Here is a 15000-nt window from a genome sequence, read left to right as displayed (position 1 = left end):
GACTGTGAATGTGTATGTATGAGTGTGAGTGTGAGTGAGAGAGACTGTGAATGTGTATGTATGAGTGAGTGTGAGTGAGAGAGAGACTGTGAATGTGTATGTATGAGTGTGAGTGTGTGAGTGAGAGAGAGAGGGGCTGTGAATGTGTATGTATGAGTGTGTGTGTGTGTGTGTGTGTGTGAAAGAGACTGTGAATGTGTATGTACGAGTGAGTGTGAGTGAGAGAGAGACTGTGAATGTGTATGCATGAGTGTGAGTGTGAGTGAGAGAGAGAGGGACTGTGAATGTGTATGTGTGAGTGTGTGAGTGAGAGAGAGAGGGACTGTGAATGTGTATGTATGAGTGTGCGTGTGTGTGTGTGTGTGTGAAAGAGACTGTGAATGTGTATGTATGAGTGAGTGTGAGTGAGAGAGAGACTGTGAATGTGTATGAATGAGTGTGTGTGAGTGACAGAGTGTGTGAATGTGTATGTATGAGTGAGTGTGAGTGAGAGAGAGACTGTGAATGTGTATGTATGAGTGTGAGCGTGTGTGTGAGATAGAGGAACTGTGAATGTGTATATGTGTGAGTGTGCATGAGAGAGAGAGAGAGACTGTGAATTTGTACATATGAGTGTGAGTGTGTGAGTGAGAGGGAGATTGTGAATGTGTATGTATGAGTGTGTCTGTGTGTGTGTGTGTGTGTGTGAATGTGTATGTATGAGTGTGGATGGGAAGCTTTGGCTCTGAGGAATATTTGTGTTAATTGTCAAGGTACACCCTCACAAATCACAAAATGAAAGAGCATTTCGCAGAATCGAACAGGGATGATGTTGCACTGCCCCAGGCAATCAGCAGCAACGTCACCTCTTTCCAGTTAACCCTTTCACTGCTGGGGGCAGCTAAGGAATTAAGGAGGGACAAAATTCATAGAATTCTGTAATCCCTATAGCTTGGAAGCAGGCCCTACAAAGAGCATCCCACCCAGGCCCAGACTCCTACTCTGTCCCTGTAACCCTGCATTTCCCATGGCTATTCCACCAAGCCTGCACACCCCTGAACACTATGGGGCCAATTTAGCATCACCAATCCACCGAGCCTGCACATCTTTGGAATGTGAGAGGAAACCAGAGCGCCCGGAGAAAACCCACGCAGACACGGGGAGAATGTGCAAACTCCACACAGACAGTTGCCTGAGGGTGGAATCGAACCCGGGTCCCCGGTACTGTGAGGCAGCAGCGCTGACAACTGAAGTTAGGAGCAGGAATAGGCCATTCAGCCCTTCAAGTCTGATGCACTCAATTAATGGGATCATGGTTGGGCATCTAACTCAGTCTGCTGTTCCCACTTTCTCCCTTCTGGTCCTTTTACCCCTAAGAACTACACCTGACTCATTTTTGAAAACATTCAATGATTTGCTCTCAACCACTTTCTATGGCAGATAATTTCATAGGATTCCCATTCTCCAGGTAAAGACATTTCTCCTGACCTCAGTCCAAAATGGCCTACCCCATATCCCTAGACTGTAACCCCTTGGTTCTGGACTCCCCAATTAATGCGAACACCATGTCTGTGTTTACCCTGTCTACTCCTGCTGGACTGTTATTGGCTTCTGTGAGATCCAGCACCCGACCCCAGCCCATTCTTCTCAACTACAGTGAGTAATATCCCAACCAATCCAACCTCACTTCATCCAGTTCCCTTTCTTGCGCTAATACTTATCCTTCTCCCTTACGGCTGTAACATTCCTCACCCAAATTGGGGTTTTCCAATCAAAGGATTTTCCCCAATGTTTTCTTTATCTGTCGCCATAAACCCACCCCATCTAGTTATCAAGTCAAACCAATTTGACTTAACTTATAGGGTCATAGAGCAGCACAGCACAGAAACAGGCCCATTGGTCCAACTCATCTATGCCAACCAGGTTTCCCAAACTAAATGAGTACCATTTGCCTGCATTTGGACCATATCCCTCTGCATCATTCCTTTTCATATATCTGCCCAAATGCCCAGCCAGTAACACCACATCTCATTAATGAATTTTTAAAAATTAATCTGCATGCTTACTGTTTTGCACTGCACAAGAATGACGACTTATTGCAAGTACTTGGACTTTAGCTGCAACTGTTATAAACTATCAACATAGCGACATTGCTAATGAAAACTCTAATCCCCTTATAAACGCTCTCTCTCTCTCTCTCTCTCTCACACACACACACACACACACACACACACACACACACACACACACACACAGGCCATATATTCAGGCAAATAGTCAAAGATACAGGTTATGAAGAGAGGAGAAAAGAGACTAGAAAGGCAGCCTTTGTTCCAAGTTCTGTTGTTGAAGAGTTCCTTATCCCTCTTCTGGGATCCAGCATATTGCTTCAATCATCTTTCTCCAGATGCTACCACCAATCAGTAAGAGACACAGGGTGGCTAGTTCACTCATACAAAAATGGTTGCTGACTTCTTTGTTTAAAGTCATAGCTTACACCAACTATTGTTGGAAGGATAAACTGATTGTATTCAAGTGCACATACAGTTTGGAATGCAGAGAACATAGCGACCCCTCATACAGAGGAAGAACTGATGATTTCTCTCTCTCTCTCTCTCTCTCTCTCTCTAACTCACAACAACTTTTTCCCAGCTCCAAGTTGCTCAATCACACGAGAACAAAGTATGCAGCTGGTGTCAGGCAAAATAAGTCCCTGTCATTGATAACCGGTCACCAGTCCACGCACCCATCAATTTCTTGTTGCCATGAAAATTACATCAGTATACTGACTCAGCTTCGAATCGTCTGCAAATCTACAATTACTGCTCATTTGAACAGCTGGTTGAAACAAAAGGTGTTGATGCTACAGTTTGACTTTCAAACAATCCTTTCTCATTTGAGTCTCCAGTGTCTAAAACCACAAGTTAAAAGGGCACCTTATTTACACATGGAAACATTTTGGTTCCTTTAATACACTGGAGTAGACCATTCAGCCCATTCAGGCCTCCCCATCATTCAGTACAATTATAATTCACTTGTCTGCCCATTCCCAGCCTCTTGTTTCCCAAAGAGACTGAAAATATGTCTGTCCCAACCATAAATATATTCACCGAAAGAGCATCCAAAGCACTCTGGGGTAGAGAAGTCCAAAGACTGTCAAGCTTCTGAGTGAGGAAACAATGATGGGCCCCCTCACCCTGAGGCTGTGCGTGTGTGTGTGTGTGTGTGTGTGTGTGTGTGTGTGTGTGTGTGTGTGTGTGTGTGTGTGTGTGTGTGTGTGTGTTTTAGATTCCCCAGCCAAAGGGAGGGAATCTTCCAGCGTCTAGCCCTGCTATTTCCGAATTGTCTGTGTCTCAATGAGATCGCCAATCGCTCCTCTGCTCTTTTGAAATGGACAGATAAAATAAACCCCTCAAGCATCTAAACCCCATAGGATGTGCACCACTCAGCTTCCCATCGTGGAGCAGTCCTATCATCTCAAAAGCATTCCATTTGCTTCCACATTCTGTTAAGGATCCTTGTATTGGAGGACTGCCACCGACTGGTGCCCAGTGATAATACAGCACAGTCATGCTTAGATCATAGAGTCTCTACGGCATGGAAGCAGGCCATTTGGACTATCGAGTCCACACTTACCCTCCATACAGCAACCTACCCCATCCCATGGCCAATCCACCTAACCTGCATATCTTTGGACTGTGGGATGAGACCTACTTAGACATGAAGAGAATGTGCAAACTCCACGCAGACAGTTGCCAGCAGTGCTAAGCACTGAGACACAGTGCCACCCTAAACTTGTTCACCTGCCTTATTTTCTTAACATAGATCAGGAAACCAGCCCACTTCACTGGAATTTTTTAAACTCATTCATGAGACAAGGGTGTCTTTGGTTTGGCAGTATTTATTGCCTATCCCGAATTGCCTGGGGGCAGTTAAGAGTCAATGAGATTGCTGTGGGCCTGGAGTGTCATGTAGGCCAGATCGTGTAAGGATGGGAGTTTCCTTCCCTAAAGGGCATTAAAAGGCATTTCCCTCCCTGAGAAGTGGTTTGTTATTTAATTCAAATTCCACTATTTGTCCATTTGTACATTCTCCCTGTATCTGTGTGGGTTTCTTCCCACAGCCCAAAGCTGTGAAGGTTAGGGTCGGTTGGCCGTGCTAGGTTATCTATAGTGTTCAGGGATGTGTAGATTAGGTGGGTTATAGTGGGGTGGGTCTGGGTGGGATGCTCTGTGGGTCGGTGTGGACTTGTTGGGCCAAAGGGCCTGTTTCCGCACTGTAGGGATCCTATGATAAACCCAAAGCCCTTTGTTCACTCATTAAACTTACCAAACATTCGGAAACCATGGATTAAAATGCATCCGGACATTTCAATGCAACTAGCAAACAAGAAAGACTAGTTTTTTTTTTGTTCTGTATTTTAATTTGTGACCTTAAATAGGAAAGGTACAATTTTGAAATCAAAGGTTGCTGAGCACTTTCAGAGCACCTGATACCTATAGCAAGCATATTTACATAGCTACCAGCTCACATCTCTATACTTAACAGTACTTACTCTTTATTATAATTAGGCTGCAGCTACAATTATGAAGCACCTACCGAAGTGTAGTTTGCTGATGAGCCAGAGCTGAGGGGAGCGTGTAATTATTGATTCAGCCAGCAACATGTAGATGATTGGCGTGTGAATAAGAGACTAGTTATCAATGACAATTCTGCCTGCCAACAATTATGTGATTGGTTCTCAGGAAGCTGGGCAGCATGGGACTTACAGCGAGATACTTCCAGATCTCTAGCAGCTCTTCAGTGGTGGCTTCTCTGCTATCTGCAGGAAAAGCCACTTAAAATCCAAGTTATTTTCCGTCTGTAGCTGCTGAGCATTATGAATTTTCATTCAAAACTTAGAGATCTTTTGCATGTGTGAAATAGCCACGCATGCGTTCGGAAAACAAATCTTAGCACAAATGCCGATTTTGATGGGAAACCAACACATTTAGGAGGGAGCTGATTGGTTGAAAAGTGCATTCCAATTGATTGAGGCATTGCCATGGATAATGCACCAGTTAATGATGATTGATAATGAACTGCCAGGCAAATTGCCCTTACGCCCTGATCTGCTGTCAATGCATAGACTTGTGAGAACCTGTGACCAGTTCGAACTAGCCTCAGGGGCCAAGGGAAATCAAGGCAAGAGTGAGGCCATGTCCTTCGGGAACTGGGCCGCCTGATCCTACATCCCCTTCACCATCAGGACAGATTACCTGGAGGTGCTGGGAATATAGTTCCGAGGGACCAGGGCGAGCGCAAGTCCTAGGGAAGAGCCAAGCTGAAGTGGAATCTGGTCTTTTGGGAGTGCCCTTCCCTCTCCAATGTAGACAAAATCCTGCTGTGAGATACTCTTGGTATGGTGGACATGGTGAAAGTCTAACCCATTCCTGGAACCCGTGCTGTTGCGTCACCCGAGCCATCCTCTACTTCATCTGGAGGTCTAGGGTGGACCACGTCCGCAGGAATTCTTCTGGATACGAGGGGTGGGAGGGAGGAAGGACATACCCAATGCTACCCTCATCCTGATGGCCACCTTTGTGGGTGGCTGCATCAAGCTGTGCGTAGACCCTTGGTACGTAGACGCAAAATGTCACTAACGTACTGAGGTTCTACCTGAGGTAGTTGTTGCGAAGGATGGGACTGGCTGTAGAATGCTCCAAGTACTTGGACCATTACTGTTAACGTGTCCTTCATGGAGATATTTGCAAAGCAAAACACCTTTGGCCGCTGGTCCATCAGGAAGCGGGCAGCACGTAGCGTCCCTGAGACCCTGAGGGCAAAGGAGAGGGTGGATCCTGAAGCCTGGTTCCCTGCACAGACTGTCAAAGCCATTTGGCAGAATTCCCCATCTCCAGAACTTTCCAACAGGCACCAAGGCATCTGGTGAGAAGGGCACTACCCGCGAGATCCTGTCTGTACACCCGGTCGGCCTGCACAACCGCACGGTGCCCTCAAAGTGGCTGTGGGTGGGTAGAGACTGTCACGCACCTCCTAGCGGAATGTGCCTTTGCAAATGAAGTCTGGAGAAAGATGCAGTGGTTTGTTTCAAGATTGTCGTGGGCAGCTCTGTGGCTCCATGCTCTGCGGCCTGTTTCCCAGGACAAACACCAAGACAAACATCAACTGCTCCTGGAGGACCATCAAATCGGTGAAAGGACTCTCTGGTCTGCCCGAAACTTATTGGTCTTCCAAAGTAAGGAGTTGATCTCACCCGAGTGTTGCAGACTGGCATATTCCAAGGTCAGTGGACTAAGACCACCATCTAAGATTTTTGTTCTGAAGTTATAAGGGGGTCCATTCAGCTCAGCCTCAGTGGTATACAAATATAGTCTTGCAGAAAGAAGAAATGCCTTAGGTTTGTTTGTTTCAGTTATGTAAAAACTGCGTACAGAACAGAACTGCTCCAGTGACGATGTATGTCTATAAAGATTATTTATGAATAAGGTACATTTTTGAAATTCAGTAAAACTTAGAACTTTACAGTGTGAATACAATCAAGACAGCAACATTGATGCTCCAAATCTTTTCTGTACAACTAATTTTTATCTCAAATATATCACAATACCACAGGGTCAAATTGAGCATTCAGCTATGACATTAATCCGCAAAGGCTGGTACTCCGTTGCCAAGTCACTCCGCGTAGAGAGTCCTTGACATGTGTCCAGCCTCCTCAGAACCAGCTCACATGTGGGCAGAACCTCTGATACATGTCTGTCAGCCAGGGCTCCCTGATTAGACGAAAGGTAAAAGCCAGGGCTCTGTGATTGGCCCAGGTTAACAGCCAAGGCTCCCTGATTGGGCCAGGTTAACAGGCTCAATCAGGGAACTCATAGTCTATGAGGTCCATTTGGCTGACCTTGCTCCAATCAGTACAGGCTGCTAGTTACCGTCAAGAGAAAAGTGCGTTGTTATATTTTATGTTATAAATATTTATTGGACTATCTTATACATAGTTTGTTTTAATTTAACATATTAACAAAACATTATCACGCTTAATCCACGCTTAACAAAATCATTTCAATAACACATTAGAAGCAGTCTAAGAGGCAAGGGGGATTATAAATTAGTCTCACAAAGTACGCTGTAATCACATAAAACAATTATTTCATCATATCCTGGTGTCTCGCTTGTGTAAGGTCATGCAGGCCATAGCTGCATTGTTTCAATTGGGCAGCACAGTGGTTAGCACTGCAGCCTCACAGTGCCAGGGACCCGGGTTCAATTCCACCCTCAGGCGACTGTCTGTGCAGTTTGCACATTCTCCCCGTGTTTGCGTGGGTTTCCTTTGGGTGCTCCGGTTTCCTCCCACAGTCTTAAGATGTGCAGGTTAAAGTGGATTGACCATGCTAAATTTCCCATTGTGCCCAGGGATGTGCAGCATAGGTAGATTAGCCATGGGAAATGCAGGGTTATGAGGATAGGGTAGGGGGTTTGGGTCTAGATGGGAAGCTCTTTGGAAGGTCAGAGTGGCCTGCTTCCACAACGTAGGGATTCTATGATTGCTTCTTTTATGGCAGCCTTGCTTTCCATTCCAGTATCTGGTCATTTGGAGAATGCGACATCTGCAGATGTCACATCAGAGTCAAAACATTAACTCTGGTTCTCCTTCGCACCACAGATGTTGCCAGACCTGCTGAGCATTCTCTGCGATGGCATCAGAATCACAGCAGCCACAATATTTTGCTATGACTTGGATAAGGACACCGGGAATGGGAGAGCTGTGAAACTGGAGGCAGTGTGAAGGAGACAACATTGGCTTCCATCAAAGCTTTAACCCCTTACAATAGCAAGTAGTCACTTTACCTTTAACATAAACACTTGTGCAGCTCAGACAGGTCCTGGTTTGGGCCACAGACACATTTGGCTGAATTAATCAAGATGAATATCCAGTTTCGCAAGCAGCAGAGAACACCAGTTGCTTCCCATCAGTAGCTAAAGGATCAATAGCAAGGAATAACTGATTGTTCATTGATAATGGTGAGAGAACGGACACTGGGGGTCCATTTGATGCAGATATGAGACAGTCACCTTCGTCACACTCAGAACGATGAAGGTTGGGGTTTTCCATTTTCCCTGAAAAATATACCTTGAGAATTATATGGGGCACATTGATCTTGACTGCAGAAGCCAGCAATAGATCGGTGCCCCAGCATTTGACGCTCCGGTTCTAATTGCGCTGTCAGTTTCAAAATGATTGCTTACAGGTTCGCTAAAATTAGGGAGACAGGGTGCGACATTAACTTCAGTGCACGTTTTCACAACATCATTTGACTCAACGTTGCAAATTAGTAATCTGCTGTGGCATTTACCACCTTAACAGAATTGTTACAGTGAAAAGGAGGCCATTCAGCTCACCATGCCTGTATTGGTTCTGTTACCTAATGCCAATTTCCTGCCATTCCCCCATATCCCTGCATACCATTTCTACACATATCGCCATCCGATGCCCCCCTCTCAAATGCCTCACTTAAACCTGCCTCCTCCGCATTTCCAGGCAGACCTTGGATTAGTTGCTGAATGATTAAAAATACTTTCTCACCTTTGGCCTTTCAGCTTGTTCAAAATCTGCTCCCTGGGGTGTGCAACTATCAACAGAATCAGAATGTACTGTCAAAAGTCCCAAGAAATTCTTACGGAGAAAGCAGTCTAATCAAGAATGTAGTCAGAAAGCCATCTGCATTCCCAGCTTGGGTCAAAATTGTAACTGAAAGGAACTGTTAGCCAAATATCAGATAGGCTATTTCTGAAGAAGGGTCCCAGCCTGAAACCTCAGCCTTCCTGCTCCTCTCATGCTGCTTGGCCTGCTGTGTTCATCTAGCTCTACACCTTGTTATCTCAGATCCTCCAGCTTCTGCAGTTCCTACTATCTCATGTTCTGGAAGGTGGTGTGTGTAGGCCTAAAGTTGTGAGATGGTTTTATTGACTGCAGACAGTGGGGATACAAAGGGTGAATGATCTCTGGGTCTCTCTCACCGAGCCTGTGTCAGCTGTGGTCGTGCTCCCTCTGCCTCTGTTACACAGAGCATCTTCACAACACCTTCACTCAGCAACAAGTTGAATGTTTGTAAATCCACCCCCAAATTGCACAGATTCGTCGTCGCACACTCTTTCAAAACCACATCTTGGCCAATTGGCACTGCGAAGCAGAACAGAAAACAGATCAATAGATCTCAACAGAGCAGATCCCTGACAGGAAACTGGGTCCCTGAACTGATCGGGAGATTAATCCAAAGCAGCAGCAAACAGTATGGAGATTCTACCACTTTTCCCATGAGTCACACCAAATAATAAACAAACAATCAATGACCCCTGGACGCTGATCACTGGCAGGAAGATCGGTGAAAGAGGGAGAGTGGGAGCCTGTGATTGGAGGATCATCGAGGTTGTGACAGAGGGATCAATGAGAGATAGGCTGTGTGATTGGAGGATTAGTGAGAGCTGGGGAGAGATCTCTACGATTGGAGAATCAGTGAGGGAGGCAGTCGGTTGATTGGAGGAGCAGTGAGAGAAGGAGGCTGTGATTGGAGGAGCAGTGGGATCAGGTGAGATGGGCCTGTAGTTGGGTGTTCGGTGAGAGCAGGAGGGGTGGGCGAGCTTTTACTACAATATCAGAGAGATCTGGAAGACTGAGTCTGTGATTGGAGGGTCAGTGAGAGTGGAAGAGAGAACGTCTGTGATTGGACAGTCAGTGAGGGTGGGAGAGAGGGAGTCTGTGATTGGAGGATCAGTGAGAGTGGGAGAGAGGGATGCATTATTGCTTTGTGCTTTCAGATCACAAATCCCCATTGCGATCACAACCTCACACAACATTTCTCTCACACTGGATGGGATATTAAAGGGAGCGCGGAGTGAGAGGGAGAGCAGGATTAGACCGGGTGGGGTATTAAAGGGAGCGGGGAATAAGGGGGAGAGCGGGATTAGACTGGGGGGGATATTAAAGGGAGCGGGGAGCGAGGGGGAGAGTGGGATTAGACTGGGTGGGATATTAAAGGGAGCGGGGAGTGAGGGGGAGAGTGGGATTAGACTGGGTGGGATATTAAAGGGAGCGGGGAGTGAGGGGGGAGAGTGGAGTTAGACTGGGGGGGATATTAAAGGGAGCGCGGAGTGAGAGGGAGAGCAGGATTAGACTGGGTGGGGTATTAAAGGGAGCGGGGAATAAGGGGGAGAGCGGGATTAGACTGGGGGGGATATTAAAGGGAGCGGGGAGCGAGGGGGAGAGTGGGATTAGACTGGGTGGGATATTAAAGGGAGCGGGGAGTGAGGGGGAGAGTGGGATTAGACTGGGTGGGATATTAAAGGGAGCGGGGAGTGAGGGGGGAGAGTGGAGTTAGACTGGGGGGGATATTAAAGGGAGCGGGGAATGAGGGGGGAGAGTGGGATTAGACTGGGTGGGATATTAAAGGGAGCGGGGAGTGAGGGGGAGAGTGGGATTAGACTGGGTGGGATATTGAAGGGAGCGGGGAGTGAGGGGGAGAGTGGGATTAGACTGGGTGGGATATTAAAGGGAGCGGGGAGTGAGGGGGAGAGTGGGATTAGACTGGGTGGGATATTAAAGGGAGCGGGGAGTGAGGAGGAGAGTGGGATTAGACTGGGTGGGATATTGAAGGGAGCGGGGAGTGAGGGGGAGAGTGGGATTAGACTGGGTGGGATATTGAAGGGTGCAGAGAGTGAGGGGGATTAGAGTGGGTGGGATATTAAAGGGAGCGGGGAGTGAGGGGGATTAGAGTGGGTGGGATATTAAAGGGAGCGGGGAGTGAGGGGGATTAGAGTGGGTGTGATATTAAAGGGAGCGGGGAGTGAGGGGGAGAGTGGGATTAGACTGGGTGGGATATTGAATGGTGCAGAGAGTGAGGGGGAGAGTGGGATTAGACTGGTTTGGATATTAAAGAGTGTGGGGTGTGAGGTGGGAGGATTGGATTAGACTGGGGGGGGGGTATTGAAAGGTATCAAGACTTCAGGGTGGTTTTGTAATCACACACTTTATTCATCAAGTGCCCACAAGGACATGGCATATCAAGACAGAGTGAGTTTCAAAATTAAATTTCTAAAAGCGATTTCTCTGAATGAGTGCTCTGTACTCTTCAGAACATCAATCCCATTGCAAATTGCCAAGTTAACTGAAATGTTAAATGCAGTGTATATGTTCTGTTAGGAGCTTCCAGTCCAGGAGATTGATTGAGTTCCCTGCTCCTCAGGATAAGGGTATCTTAGGTTCGAAACAAGGGGAACTTTTATTGTAAAAATATACCTTGTGCATGAAAAAACCCTCCTGACCAGGGTAGTGTGAAAGATTTTTGTTGTTTTGGGAATGTAATGATTCTAATGTTGGCATGTGTTCACATAATATTGACATATTACACTGACAAAGGCTCAGTTGTTTAAAATATAAACTTCCGTCATTCTATATTGTCAGATTTAACCCATGATCTCCTTTGGGACACACTGTACGGAGCACTTACAGCGCAACATAAACTTGTTTGTTCAGATCATTTTACATACCTTCTTTCTATTTTTGGAAAATTGACCAATTCCAAGAAATTGCTGATACAAACTCGCAGCACTGGTAAACAAGGTGGAGGTGATTGTTCACAGCAGCAGGAGCGATATTCTCTGCTTTAAAGCACGTCATCAAGCTCACAGTTTGGCACATGGCTCTCGTGAAAGGTTAGGTATGGTATTGAGGTATCCATGCACCTGCCTACACAAACCCCAGTCTCCTGCTCTCTCTGTTCCTCCAGCTCAACACCACACTCCCCGTTATGCTAACACTTGCTCACTGCTGCCGCTTCCACATCATTCTCAGTGCTGCTTGCACGCATTCTGACCTCTGACACTCTCTGCCTGCATTTTCCATGGCTAATCCACCTTGCAAATATATCCCTGAAACAACAGGGCAGTTGAGCACGGCCAATCCACCTAACCCACACATCTTTGGACTGTGGAAGGAAACCCACGCAGACACAGTGAGAACACGCAAACTCCACACAGACAGTCACCCGAAGCTGGGATTGAACCCAGGCCCTTGACATAGCGAGGCAGCAGTGCTAACCATTGATCCACTGTGTCACTCAATCGTCAGCTCACCTGATATGATGAAAGGAAGACATCATGATCACACCTCTTAAAGGCACATTGTCTTTCTGTGTCCCGCATAGGTTGGACTTGCTTGAGGTACACCACTGCTGGACAGCGCCTCGGTCCTCAGTCATAAACTGTCTCACCTTTCTTGATCCAAAGATTTAGATCTCACTGATCTCCCGATTGAATCTAAACTTGCCTGGCCCATCCAATCACTCATCTGTCTGTCTGCCAGTTTCAGGTCTTTCTAAAATCAGGTCTTTCTAAAATCATGATGGGCCATAGAGAAGGTGAACAGGAAAGGTCTTTTCCCTGAGGTGGGTCATGCACTAAAGTCCCTGTTCCCCCTAACCTCAGACCATCTTATGTACAAAGGAGTGAGTCCATCATTTAATACAATCGTGGCTTATCAGATCGTAGCTTCCCCTGCCCCCAATTACTCTCATCACAGTCTGGACTCATTTTACCTCAGTCTGTTCTCTGGGGAGAAGAGTTTCAAAGATTTAGGACCCTCTGAGACAAAAGCAAATGTCCTTACTCTCCACCTTCCAGTTCATACTTTTAACCTGTTTCCCTATAGACCTCGTCTCTCCCACAAAAGGGAACATCCTCCCAGCACCCTTCCCAGTCAGGTCCCACTAGGGATATCTTCCAAATAAGTCACTTCTCACAAGTTTTAATCCCAATGGATACAGGCCCAGTCCATTCAACCCTTTCCTTCCATGGTATCACTCCCCTATTATATGTATCGCTGAGGACAACTGTCTCTGATTTGCTTCCAACACAATTTCCTCCTTCCACAATTGCCAAGTCCATCCATGTGGAATCATAGAGTCACTCAGCATGGACACAGACCCTTCGGTTCAACTCTTCCATGCTGACCATATTTCTCAAACTAAATTGTTCCCCATTGCCTGTGTTTGGCCCAGATCAGTCTAAAACTTCCCCATTTGTGTATCGATCATAGTGCCTTTTTTTTAACCTGTGGTAACCGCACCTGCATACTACTTCCTCAGGCAGTTCATTCAACGTATGAACCGCCCTCTGTGTGACCCTCAGGCCCCTTTTAAAGCTTTCTCCGCTCACCTACAAAAATGTGCCCTCTAGATTTGAACTCACCCACCTCAGGGAAAAGACCTTTCCTGTTCACCTTCTCTATGGCCCATCATGATTTTAGAAACTTCCATAAGGTCATCCCTGAACCTGCTTATACTCCAGATGTGGCCTCCCCAATTCAGTGCACAAGACCAATAAGCTCTGCACTTGACAAGGTGTATCACTAAGAGGAAGTACCTGCAGAGATAATTGGTTCACTGGAAGTAATTTTCCAGCGTTCCTAAGATTCTGGAAACATTCCAAAGGATTGGAAAGCTTCCAATATAACACCCTTATTTAGAAAGGTAAGGCCAGTTGGCCTAACGTCCTTGATTAGGAAACTGTTAGAATCTATTCTAAAAGATGTGACAGGAAAGCATTTAGAAATACACAGTATGAGAAGGCAGGGGCAGCATGGAGCTATGAAGGGGAAATCATGCCTGTCAAATGTATTAGAATCAGGAGGTAACAAGCAGGATCGATAAAGGGGAGGCACTGGATGTAATATATATTTGGATTTTCAGAAAGTGCTTGATTAAGTACTGCATATTCTGGCGGTGTTGGAATTTATTAGCACGGGTAGAGGATTGGTGAACTGATGGAAGATGGAGAGTTGGGATAAGGGGGTTTATTTTCAGGATGGCAACTTATAACTGGTGGAGTGCTGCAGAAGTCAGTGCTGGGACCACAGTTATTTACAATCTGTATCAATGACTTGGATGAGGAAAGCGAACGTACTATCGCCAGGTTTGTGGATGGTACAGAAACAGGTAGGAAGGCAAGGGGTGAGGATGGCACAAAGAGATGCCAAAGGGATATACCAAGAGATATAGTGACTCAGCAAGTGGGTGAAAACTTGGTAGATGGAATATAATGTGGGGAAATGTGAGGTGTGTACTTTGGCAGGAAGAATAGAGGAGCTGGGTATTATTTAAATGGAGAAAGACTGCGGAAAGCTATGAAACAGAAGGATTTGGGAATCCTTTTTGAATCACAAAATCTAGCATCCAAGGTCAGCAGGTTGTGGGCTTCATTTCACAGGGAATGGGATTTAAACGGAGGGAGGTTTTGCTTAAATTGTACATGATATGAGTCAGACCACAACTAGGATAATCCATAGAATTTTGGGCCCTTTATCTATTGAAAGAAAAACTGATATTGGAGGCAGCCCAGGGAAGTTTCAATCAGCTGATACAAGGTACGAATGAACTGTTTTATGAGGACGTGTGAGCGGTTTGAGCCTATAATAATCGGCGTTTAGAAAAATGAGAGGTGACCTTATTGAAACAGACATAGTGCTTAAAGGGGCTGACAGGGTAGGTGTAGAGAGTTTGTTTCTCCTTGTGGGACAGCCTAGGATCAGAGGGTGTCATCTCAGAATAAGAAGTCGCCCATTTAGGATAGTGATGAAGAGGAATTACTCCTCCCTGGGGGGGGAGTGAGCTTGTGGGATTCTTTAAGCTGTCAAGGCTGGGGCATTCAGGATAGTCAAGGCTGAGATGGAAAGATATTTAGTCAGTAAGCAGGGAATCAAGGTTTTACAGGGAATAGTGGAGCTGAGGATATTGAAATCAGCCATGATCCCACTGACGGGCTGAATGGCCTAATCCTGCTCCTACATGTTGTGTGGACACAGTATGAGTGCTGAACGCTCTCTGGCTGACCTGTGTTCTGAAGATGATTTCAGTCTCTGTTGAAATTTGGAGGGCAGCTGCAAGCTCAGGGCCCTGAGTTGGAGGGCACACCAGGGCAAACATTGGGAAAAGCTGAACATGAGGTTCCAACTTGGCAAAGGCACATCAC

Source organism: Stegostoma tigrinum, chromosome 41 (assembly GCF_030684315.1).
Source record: "Stegostoma tigrinum isolate sSteTig4 chromosome 41, sSteTig4.hap1, whole genome shotgun sequence".
Classification (NCBI taxonomy): Eukaryota; Metazoa; Chordata; class Chondrichthyes; order Orectolobiformes; family Stegostomatidae; genus Stegostoma; species Stegostoma tigrinum.
Note: the sequence above shows the minus strand (reverse complement) of the source record.